The sequence below is a fragment of the Callionymus lyra genome, chromosome 18 (assembly GCF_982586985.1).
Source record: "Callionymus lyra chromosome 18, fCalLyr1.hap1.1, whole genome shotgun sequence".
Lineage (NCBI taxonomy): Eukaryota > Metazoa > Chordata > Actinopteri > Syngnathiformes > Callionymidae > Callionymus > Callionymus lyra.
Window position 1 is genome coordinate 13774361 of NC_141835.1, and position 12222 is coordinate 13786582.

A 12222-nucleotide genomic window follows, 5' to 3' on the forward strand; every position below is an offset into this window, starting at 1 on the left:
AATTTTGACAGGGTAGTACTGTCTCAAATCAAACACTGCCGCTACACACTTACCGAAAATGGCTTCTTCTTCTACCTTCTACAACTTTTTTCGCGCTGATTGCAACCGGACATTGGTACACTATCACCGACCCTTGACAGCACTGTACGCCAATTGAAACAAGTTAGTTGTGTTTTGTTGTGTTATAACTGTTGTTGTGTGGCAAAATTAGTGTTTTCTCAAAACATTTACATCCGAAATCCGCGCCGAAAATGCACTGTGACGTAGCTTCCGTTTAGCGTCATCTCTGCACTAAGATGGCGGAAGTTGAGGGTGGAAAGTGTCCATCGATCCACACTCAATTTTCTCCCCATTTGAGTGTGCAAATTGATTGTATTGTATCTATTGGTCTCTGTTTTTGAATGTAGGGATATAGGGGATATTTTTTTTATATATGTGCCGACTCTTACTTGTATATCTTTGTAAAGTAGGTAAGGGCTGTGGTCTTCAAACCCCCCCCTTTACTCAAAGAATAGAAATGTGAACTAGTGAAAATAGTTGAAAAAAAAAGCTTTTTATATCATTTATTTTCACTGTTTTTATCTAAATTGTTGGTCGGTTAATCGAATGACGACATGAAACCAGTCCGCGGTGCAAAAAAAGGGACGGGGACTCCTGGGTAAGAGCACCAGATTTCACCACGGCGGCAGCACATGACCAGACCACAATGTGGATGTGGAATGGTTAATTCCATTTTTCATAATGAAAGTACATGAAAACACCCGCTGACTTAACCAAAACTTCGTCCCAGTCCTGGTAAATACATCTTTACCTCGGAAGACAGGTGTTTCAAATCCGGACTCATCAGAGCGTCTCCTATATATTCCTATGTTGCCGCTTACATAACTCAGTTTCTCCGAGCGGTCCAGTTAGGACTTTTGTTTTCAGAGTTTGGGCCTTTGAATAGTCATCCGAGTCACGGTTTCGGATTTCGCGGCGTTTGTTGCCGAAGTCTGCGACAACTTTAATCCAACAATGTGTGGAACACAAACATCCCGATGATACACATTGATCTTCCAGGAGCCGCCGCACCTTCTCACCCTTCTTTCATGTCGTTCAATCTTCCAGGATATCATTTAATTAATCGCCGTGTCATTAATTACTCGTCACTTTTCCTCTGCTATAATTAAATGCTTCGGCAGATGACGGTGTTTTTCCTTGGGCGTTTTGTTTCCCCATCGTAGGTTTGAAACAGATTCATCCGTCGTTACTTTTCCCGAGGAGTTCTTCACATCAATGAGCCGCTTAATTGCCTCGTGTACAAATTGTTTAAAAATAGCTCAGGTGGTCAGCGTGTTTAGAGATTTCCTCGTTTCAAAAAACCAAAGGTTCCACTGTAATTGCGGAGCCACTTCGGTCAAAGAGCTCTCGTCTTCAATTTGTTATGAAGAGGAACTGCAGCTCTGTGGACTCCATTTCCTGTGATCTGATTTTTGTCTATTTGACCTTCGTTTTTAATACATCTTTGGAATGAGCCAATTTTTTTGCTGTTTATTTTGTAGGCGAACTTGCCCGAGGTGCAACAGTGCTGAGTGGGTGTGGATTATTTAAGAAAGAGCAACACAAGTTGACCCAGGGTCATTTGTTGCCTCCCTAGTGTAAAATAAGTCCATCAGAAGTTAACTACATGGTATGTATGTACAAGTATGTACTCTCAGGTAATCTAGCCCCCTTTGGGATGTACTATCCTTATTGGGGTAGTATTTCGGATATTAATGGTGGAATCGGTACTGCCCCAGTTATGTGTCCCAAATTAGCCCCTTTTTCTATCCCTAGCAAGGTGTAGAAAGGTGTAAAGAGCCAAGTGTATAAAAGAGCTCCATATTTGATCTGTTGAATTTTCACTCGTTGTTTTTAGATGGATGTTCTACTTTAGTAGTGTCTCACAGTTAACCTGTTCATCTGCAACCATCTTATCAACAGGGCCACTAGACCTGTCTCAGGTATCAGCAAATATATGTATGACCCATAGTAAGTAAGTAAAGTAAAGGTTATTTATAAAGCGCCTTTCTAGACCAGGGTCACAAAGCGCTTGAACAATCGACAACAATACACAGTTAAAATATTTACTTAAAAAGGCTGAGACACATAAGACAAACACAGGAGTCCCAGAAAATCATCTGCACAAATAAACAAGTCTTAAGATGTGTCTTGAAGGAGTCAGTAGATCCATCAAACACAGAGGGAGATCGTTCCAAAGCTTAGGAGCAACAGTCTGGAAGGATTTCTCTCCTCTGGTCCTGATCCGTGTTCAGGAACCATCAGTAGATTCTGATCCACAGACCTCAGACCCCGAGCTGGGTTGTAAGGCTGGAACAGATCACTGATATAAGGAGGAGTCTGACCATGAATAGCTCTGAAAGTAAGAAGTAGAATTTTAAAGTTGATCCTGAAAGAAACTGGAAGCCAGTGAAGAATTTTAAGGATCGGGGAAATGTAAGTTCTTCTACTAGATACCATAGCAAGGTGTTGCTGAAAAGCCAAGTGAATTACAAGTTCTCCAAAACTCATCAATTTTCACTGAGTTGTCGTGGTAGGTTCATCTTGGTTTGTCTAGTAATAGATCATTTTTGTCCCCCCCCCCACCCCCCCCTCAACTGAGTTCAGTACACCTTTTAGGAGGACATTGGACCTGAGTTGATCTCTGCATTCCACCAAATTTGTTGTTGTTTGCACCTGTCTAGTCAGCGGTGTCCGTGTCATGGGTAAATCAGGTTGATGTTTTGGAAGTGTAAGATTAGAGACCATAATATCACCAAAGCAGTTTAGGGATGGGGTTGGTTTGTGGATAATTTATAGTATAAAATCATTACGGCCATCAAGGGCCGCACACTTGCCAATGATTACTTCACAAAAACAACATGGGTTCCGTTGTTCAGGCGTGGAAACATGACAAGACAATTCAAGCATTTCAAGGTTTTATAAATGGAGACTTTTTCCATCCCTAAAAAGAAACTAGTGTCTCCGAATTATGTCACGTTAGATCCCCTCAAACACCCCGCGGTATCGTTTTAATAATTCGCCCGTCTCTGCCCCTTCCACCCCATCAAAGCAGCCGGCACGATACTCAAAGTGCAGCGAAGCCCACGGGCCTCGTGCCAACTGTTAAAGAGCGACGAGGACGAGGATAACAAAGCGGAGCACCTGTCAGAGACAATTTAAGTCACCGCCACCAGTCTCCACTCCAGGCCAGGATTTAACTCAAAGTTTGGAAATGATATGCGTCGGATATTATATTAGTCAAAAAGCTTGCTTGGCGTAGACGAGGAGAGCGATCAATGTTAAAGTCCCAGGATAATCTCTTTATGTTCGGAGGGATCATATTGACACGAGGCGATTAAATCCTAATCCCAGTGATCGCGTTCACTCGGCTGCTTTGGAGGTACAGGGATTCAAGTCACGTTTTTTGGTTTCAGGAATCGTCCTCTGTTTTCACTTCATACAATGTTCTCCGGGAGCGACAGATTCGCCTCTTAATGTTGTGGACCACCTGATTACGAACTTTGACCTGGTCCCTATTTGAAAAAATACCAAAACATAACAACGGACATCCAAACTAGGGATCAATACAGTAGTGAATCATAGAGCAAATTAAAATTTGCCTCATTTTGGTTTGAAAAGATTCAAAAGTGAAGCCACATTTGCCTAAAAATAATGCTAACATAAGATTAAAAAAACCCCGATGTATACATGTCTATTTTGGGGAAAAAACGGAAAAAAGTTATCGGCTACCAATCCCTAACCTTGACCTACTTCAGTCTCGCCTTTATGAATTAGTTTAAAACAAAGTGCAACAACATGCTGCTCAGAAAACTTTTTTTTCCGTTTTTACTTTAATTCCGTGGCCACTGAGAGCTTTTGGCTCAGCTCTTTCTCCGCCATGTAACTTAAGGGCAACTAATGTGTTGATTTTAAGTCCGTCTTAAACAGATCTTGGACTCTATTGTATCATCAGTATGTGTCTATTTGTACATAACTCTCTTTCATTGAAATATTTACATTAAAAAATATAATAACGTTAGTTTTTTGTCAAGCTGATATCTCGTTTACCATAACCACACCCACTTTGCTGTGATTGGCCAAACATAGATGTTTTCACCACATGTCATCAATTGCAGAAGTCTCCACCTCCAAGGGACTCGTTGTATAAACAAAGCAAGGCGTGATTACAGCTGGCTGGAGGAGGACTGAAGCCATTATTACGTCGTAATGCACGCTCTCGTAACCTCTCGTTCGCCAAGATTTCAGACCGGGGAGAACTTTATAAAGTTATAACTTCAAAACATGGTCATGATGAGGGACTTACTGCCTCTTGGAGAGGAAGACTTCAACATTAGAAACAAGTGAGTGAGTCAGTAGAGAGTTTTCACATTAGTTGCTTTTTAAGAACAAGAAAGGTCGCAAGTATCTGCTAAAACAACTATTATAAGATGTACAAGACAATGACTCACTCGTTCTGACGTCTTGGTCAGAAAGAAGCCACTTGTCTCACTAAAAAACCGGCATGTATATGAATTCAAGTCTCGCCAGAGGAGTCATAATCAACTGCGTCATGTTTAGATTTGTTTGTCGTCGTTCGCTGCTCGGCTCCGGTTCTTTCAGCAGAGGCGAGTAATCAAGTCTGAACAATGTTCGCCGCAGCAGACGATGAAAGACTCGGCGAGATCTCCTTAATTTATGTTTTGTAATGTTGCTGGTTTAACTATAAGGCGACTCGAATAAATCTTTGTTGTGTTAAAGCGTGGAAGCCAGAGGCTATACGAAAATTAAACCTTGGCGGAGAAGTCATTTTGGAACCACCGTCTCCTCCGAGCTTGATTATATTCTGGACCCTCAAACCTTTGATAAGATTATGGAGATGAATGTTAATGAGATTTTGACTTCTTGCCATCTGATTAAATATGGCTGGGAGTTTTAGTTTTTTCTCTTAGGTTTGGAACGCAACCGTTCCTTTCGATCCGGGTGCGGTTGTACAGCTCAAATCAGCAAACAAAGCTAACGTTAAAGCTAATATACCGGGAGCGTCAAAACTCACCAGTAACTCCCGCTGCCACACTGAATCTGTTCCTATTGAACGGACGTTTTGGGGTCATAAAAGGTCAGAGTTCAGGCTACGATGAATATATCCTTCTGGTTCTGGTTGGCTAACACGGCACAAATTGACACCAAAGTTCAGATTTTTCCACTGGATGGTCAGATGAAGCCGGTGACTCGAAACGCTGAGTAAACACCTTTCTTCATCTGTGATTCACTTTGGTTTTGGCTGAGTTGTTGCGTTAAACCTGTGAAAATACCTTCCAAAGCCGCCTTAAAGGTTTGATAGTGTCAAGTAGAGGAGACCAGGTAGGTCAAGGATGGGAGATTATAGTAAAAGAAGCTTTATTATGAGGAGAAAACGACTTTAAAAGGAAAAAAAGAATAAAACATTATAAAAAAAATAGTTGTAATTATATATTATATATTTATTTTATTAAGAGATCCTTGAGAAAAATAAAGTTTTAAAATGTTTAACGAAAACCAAATCAAATGCATCATAAAATGTATTTATTTTATTGTGTAGTATTTCATTTGACACCTGTTTCATTTAGAAATGTATCTAAAGTATTTTCAAAATGATTCCCCCGAAAAAATGACAAAAGAAAGAAAAGAGGGGGGAGACATCAAACAGAGATCTTTAATGAGTTAAATTAGTAAATAAATGACATTTTTAGTCATTTTAAATATTTATACATTTCTTATAGTTTCACTTTGCCCATGTCTGAGGTATTTGGATGGTATACCACCACAAAGGTAACAAAAGCTGATTAAAAAAAACATGAAATATTCCCAACGTCCAGGTATTTCACCAGAATTTACCGATGTCCATCCATCACGTCTACGAAAGCTACCTGTAAGGGTCACATTCAATTCTGTGAATGTTGTTAGGGGCCGTCATGCAAAAAGAAAGATGAAAAAATCCCTTAAAAAAAAAGGACTTGCGTCATTAAGGCCGTGAGTTTTTTTTCAAAACATTTTTTCTATTAACTTAAAAAAAATGTTTTGACGGCTTAATATGTACACAAAAAATTACACACAAAAAAGAGGGAAATGTTTTGTGAAAATGTAAATTAATAATAAATACAAAGTACATTTGTTAATGCAATAGAACCATTTATACATGATCATACTTTGACATTACGAGGGACGCATAAATACAGTCAAAGGGCCGAATGCAGGTCGGTGTAAGGGATGCTAGCTCTGCTAATTTGTAAGTTGTTTCATGTAGGAGATGACTTTTGTAAAGTAGTTAGCCGTCAAACGAAAGCGTGACTCTTAATTAGCCACAAAGTTAACTAGTCAATACATCTAATCAATTAGTGGCTAAGGGTAATAGCCGTGTTACGATGATAAATCCCCCCGTTAGCAAGGCGCTAATTGTTCTTGTCTCGTTCAATAAAGTTTTGTAAGAGAACTAAGTTTGTCAGGCGGCGCTAACCATAAATTAAACCAGCCGTGCAGAGAAAGACATTCGAACACATTCGGAAGCCACGACTCTGCAGAAAAATGTTTTCTTCCCCAACATCCCACTCAGAGATAAACAAACATCAGCAGTCGGCACAAGTAGCAGGTTTGCTTAATGAGTGGAATCTATAAGTGACCCTGTCTGTTGTTCTCCGGCTTTAAAGCAAACAAAATAAAAAAAAATGATACGCTTTGTTTATGCAAATGAGGAATCATTCGGGGACTGCGACGGGATTTCAATATTCCGGTTAATCTAGGAGCCAATTAGACGACGGCGCCTGAAGAGAATTCAGACAAGTCCAGTTTGGGTCTTTCGCCGTGAAATTGATTCAGTGTTGGCATGACATGAAGGCGAAAATGTTTGGCCAGCACTTTTTTTGTCTGTTATTTCCCTCCCTTTGATGCCGTTTTATTTTTTTTTTTTGGGTGAAAAATGCTGCGCTCCAAAGCAGACGGGCTGCTTTTAGCTCACAGCCAGAGGTCCAGTTCTTTGCATTAGAGAAGACTTATCTGTGGGTTACCACGACGATGCTTTCAGTCCAGTTTAGGGATCACAGTATGTTTTTTTTGGGGGGTCAAAGCCGGACACACATACGGACCAGTTGAGCGCCTTGGATATATATCAATATTTTTTTAGGCATACTACATCAATAAAACAACACAATATACTGTACAGTGTCTTGCAAAAGTGTTCACCCTACTTGGCATTTTTCATGTTTTGCTGCCTCAAAACCTGGAATTAATATGGATTGTTTGAGGATTTGCAACATTTAATTTACAGAATAGCCCAAAACTTTGGTTTTCAAAGTCAAAACTTTGTAGAAGCACCTTTTGCGACAATCACAGCTACAAGTCTCTATGAGCTTTGTCACATCTTTCCACCGGGATTTCTTCCCATTCCCCCTTGCAGAACTGCTCCAGGTCCTTCCATTTGAATGGTCTGCGTTTGTGAACAGCAAACTTTAAGTCTGACCACATTGGATTGAAGTCTTTTAAACCACTTAAGTGTGGTTTTAGCAGTGTGTTTGGCTTCATTGTCCTCCTGGAAGTTGAACCTCCGTCCCGACCTTGACTCTCGCACAGAGTTGTACAGGTTTTGCTCAAGAATAGCTCAGTATTTAGCACATTCCATCTTTCCCTTAACTCAGACCAGTTTCCCAGTCCCACCTCCTGGAAAACACGGTGTTCTTCGGGTGATGTGTTGACATAGTGTTTTCTTTGTTGGCCCAAAACATTCCATTATAGTCTGGTCGGACCAGAGCACTTTTAAAATGAACTGAACCATGGCTTTTTAGAAAACTTAAAACGTTCCTTTTAGATTTTTGCTGAAAGTAATGGCCTTCTTCTGGCCATGAAGTGTATGTACAGAAGCTCCAGTTTCTGCTGTGCCACTCTTTATCTCCTCTAGTGTTGCCTCAGGTCTCTGGAAGGTTTGTTTTTGTGCCATGTTATTTTCCATTTAGCTATGATGGATTCAATGGTTCTCCTGGGGAACATCAAAGATTTCTGCATCTTACAACATACCCCTGACGTGTACTTCATTGTCCCTCACTTGCTTGGAGTGTTTGTTGGTCTCCAAGGCAGCATTCGGTTAGTGATGCCTCTTGCTTAGGAGTTGCAGCCTCTTTGGGCCTTTAAAAAAATGATGTGTATATGTGCTGACGGATCATGCGACAGTTAGAGTGCACAGAGTTGGACATCATTTCACTGATTATTTGACTTCTGAAGGTAATTGGTTGCACCAGAGCTTTTTTATTGGCTTCATTATATATATTATTTTTTTTATTTTTTTTATTGTTAAGCTGAATAAATCTTAATGTGAGATGAACATATGGAATTGAATATATTACAGTTGAATATATTGTATTGAATTTTGTTGTTAGCTGAATATTTAGCATCAAATTTTATCGTGAGCTGAATGCATGGTATAGAATCGTATTGTTAGCTAAATATATGGTATCGAGAGCTGAATAATTCATGTTGAATCTTATGGTCAGATAAATATATCGTATTTAATCGTATCTTGAGCTGAATATATACTATTGAATTGTATCGTGAGCTGAAAATATAGTAATAAATTGTATCGTTAGCTCAATATTTTGCATCGTATTTTGAGCTGAATATACATGTATACTATTGAATTGTATCATGAGCTAAAAATATAGTAATAAATTGTATGGTGAGCTCAATATTTTGCATCGTATTTTGAGCTGAATATATCGTATAGGATGATATTGTCAGCTGAATATATCGTGTTGAATCGTATTGTGAGCCGAATATATTGCATCGTATCTTGACCTGAAAACATCATAGAGAATTGTATAGTAAGCTAAACATATTGCATCACATCTTGAGTTGAATATATACTATTGAATTGTATCGTGAGCTAAATGTATAGTAATAACTTGTATTGTGAGCTCAATATATTGCATTGTGTCGTGCCCTGAATACATCGTATAGAATCGTATAGTAAGCTTAACATATCGTATTAAATCATATCGTGAGCTGCATATATTGCATCGTATCGTGAGCTGAATACATCGTAGAGAATGGAATTGTCAGCTAAATATATCGCTTTAAATTGTATTGTGAGCTGAATAAATTGCATCGTATCGTGAGCTAAATACATGATATTAAATTGTGTCGTGAGCTAAAAATATAGTAATAAATTGTATCGTGAGCTCAATATATTGCATCGTATTGTGAGCTGAATACATCGTCGTGAATGATATTGTCAGCTAAATATATCATGTTGAATCTTATTGTGAGCTGAATATATTGCATCGTATCGTGACCTGAAAACATCGTAGAGAATTGTTTTTTCAGCTTAATATATTGCATCACATCTTGAGTTGAATATATACTATTGAATTGTATCGTGAGCTAAATGTATAGTAATAACTCGTATTGTGTGCTCAATATATTGCATCATGTCGTGCCCTGAATACATCGTATAGAATCGTATAGTAAGCTAAACATATCGTATTAAATCATATCGTGAGCTGAATATATTGCATCGTATCGTGAGTTGAGAACATCGTAGGGAATGATATAGTCAACTAAATATAAAGTATTGTGGGCTGAATATAGTGCATCGTATTGTGAACTAAATATATACTATTGAATTTTATGGTGAGCTGAATATATAGGAATAAATAGGTTCCTGATCTGAATATGTTGCATCGTATCGTGACCTGAATACATGGTATTGAATTGTATCGTCAGCTAAATATATCGTATTGAATCGTATCGTCCGCTAAATATATCGTATTGAATCGTATCGTCCGCTAAATATGTCGTATTGTATTGTGAGCAAAATATATCATATGAAATCTCCAGAAGGATTAATAAAGTCTATCCATCTATCTATGTATCGTGAGCTGAATACATCGTGTTGAATCGTATTGTCAGCTTAAATACATCGTATGAAATCGTATTGCGAGCTGAATATATCGTATTGTATCATTTCGCTACAGGCCTAATCGGCTCACAACAGTTCCCCCACCGGCATGTGAGTCGCACACCTGCCCTCCATGTCTTTACACTTCCCACTCATGACTTCTGTCAGACTCTGCTGAAGGGATTTTCGTGAGGGAAAAAAAAATAAATTCCAAGCAACTAAATCCCCCTGAAAAAAAAAACAAACCCCCAAATCCCTTCCAATTAGTCAAGTGTAGTCACTGCTCACCATGTCACAACACCGGGCGACAGCAAAGGAGGCCTGTCTCTCTTATCCCCGTCACAGATGAATCCACGCCACCACCCGAGGCCGGAGGGGGGGTCCAGATCTCCGGGTGCTGTGAACGGACCGTCGCGAGTCTCACTGCACGTTATAATTAAACTCAGTCTGCTGTGTTCTCTGGGGGCGGCGAGGAGAGAGGAAACGTACACGGGGAGAAAAAGTGAAGGAAAAAAGCGTTAACCTTATTGATATTCCTATCAAGTGGACGACACGACCGAGATGAAGTCACGTGGCGAGAGAAGCGCGGCACATGACTCCGAGACAAGGACTTGAAATGTTCGCGACTGAGGCGGCGCCATCTTAAGGACAGTTCGAACATCTACACATTGCCCCAGTGGGCGCTGTGTCTATAGGATGACTTATGTCTCTAAGACCCCTGACAAGTTCTGACTCCAGATCCAAGGCTACCAGCACTTGACCCCAGTGGACGTTTGGTCCTCTACATCTGGTCCACCCTCCATCGCTCCATCCATCATTTAAGCCAATCATCCATTCATCCTTTCCTTCCTTCCTCCATCTACCCACCCATCCTCCCTTTAAGCAATATATGTATCCATCCATCTATTCTTTCCTCCCTCTCGCACTCCCTCCTACCATCCATCCATTCATCTTTCCACCCATCCAGCCTACCTTAGAGGTGTTCATACATCCATCTATCCTTTCCTCTCTCCCTCCCTCCATCTATCCATTCATCTGTCCACCCATCCCTTCATTCTTTCCTCCCTCCCTCTATCCAGCCATCCACCCATCCATCCTTGATCTTTTTATCCATCCATCCTTGATCTTTTTACCTATCTATCCTTTCTCCTCTCTCTCCCACCCTATATCTGTCCATCCTTGATCTTTTTACCCATCAATCTATCCTTTCTCCTCTCTCTCTCCCACCCTATATCCATCCATCCTTGATCTTTTTACCCATCCATCTATCCTTTCTCCTCTCTCTCCCACCCTATATCTGTCCATCCTTGATCTTTTTACCCATCAATCTATCCTTTCTCCTCTCTCTCCAACCCTATATCCATCCATCCTTGATCTTTTTACCTATCTATCCTTTCTCCTCTCTCTCCCACCCTATATCCATCCATCCTTGATCATTTTACCCATCCATCTATCCTTTCTCCTCTCTCTCCCACCCTATATCCATCCATCCTTGATAATTTTACCCATCTATCCTTTCTCCTCTCTCTCTCCCACCCTATATCTATCCATCCTTGATCTTTTTACCCATCCATCTATCCTTTCTCCTCTCTCTCCCACCCTATATCTATCCATCCTTGATCTTTTTACCCATCCATCTATCCTTTCTCCTCTCTCTCCCACCCTATATCCATCCATCCTTGATCTTTTTACCCATCCATCTATCCTTTCTCATCTCTCTCCCACCCTATATCCATCCATCCTTGATCTTTTGACCCATCCATCCATCCTTTCTCGCTTCTCTCACACCCTACATCCATACATCCAGCCTTTCTTCCCTCCCTCCCTCCATCCATCCACCCGCTTCTCTATTTGGCTGTGAAAAGAAGTCAAAAGTGAAAGTGGAATGAAAAAAACGAAAGATGTGATTAATTTAAGTATAGGAATTAAATGGAGTTTGAGATGACAGGAAAAATACTAAAATTGAAAAGAGCAAAAAAATTGGGTTAAAAAAAGAGCAAGCCTGTCAAAAAGTAAAGATAAGGAGGGAGAGAGGAATAATTAACAGGCATAAATTTAAGCTACAATTTGAACCTGACTGTACTTAAGAGGAAATCTGACAGAGGAGTAGAAGAGAATTGAAGGGAAAGAATAAAAAATTGCAAATAAAATAAACAAAAGCAGATGGAGAAAATATGGGATCAAATGAAAGTTAAAAAAAAGTACTAATTGTTAAAAAACAGATTGAGGTATGAAAGGATCAAAAGAAGGTATGAGGTAATGAAGGGAACACAAAGAGGAAC

At 39.8% G+C, this 12222-nt stretch overlaps 1 protein-coding gene across 1 annotated transcript in view; it reads left to right on the plus strand.

Annotated features, from left to right (window-relative positions):
- The window catches only part of sntg2 (syntrophin, gamma 2), an 85568-nt gene that overhangs the window by 70057 nt on the left and 3289 nt on the right, over window positions 1–12222 (plus strand). The window lies entirely within an intron of this gene.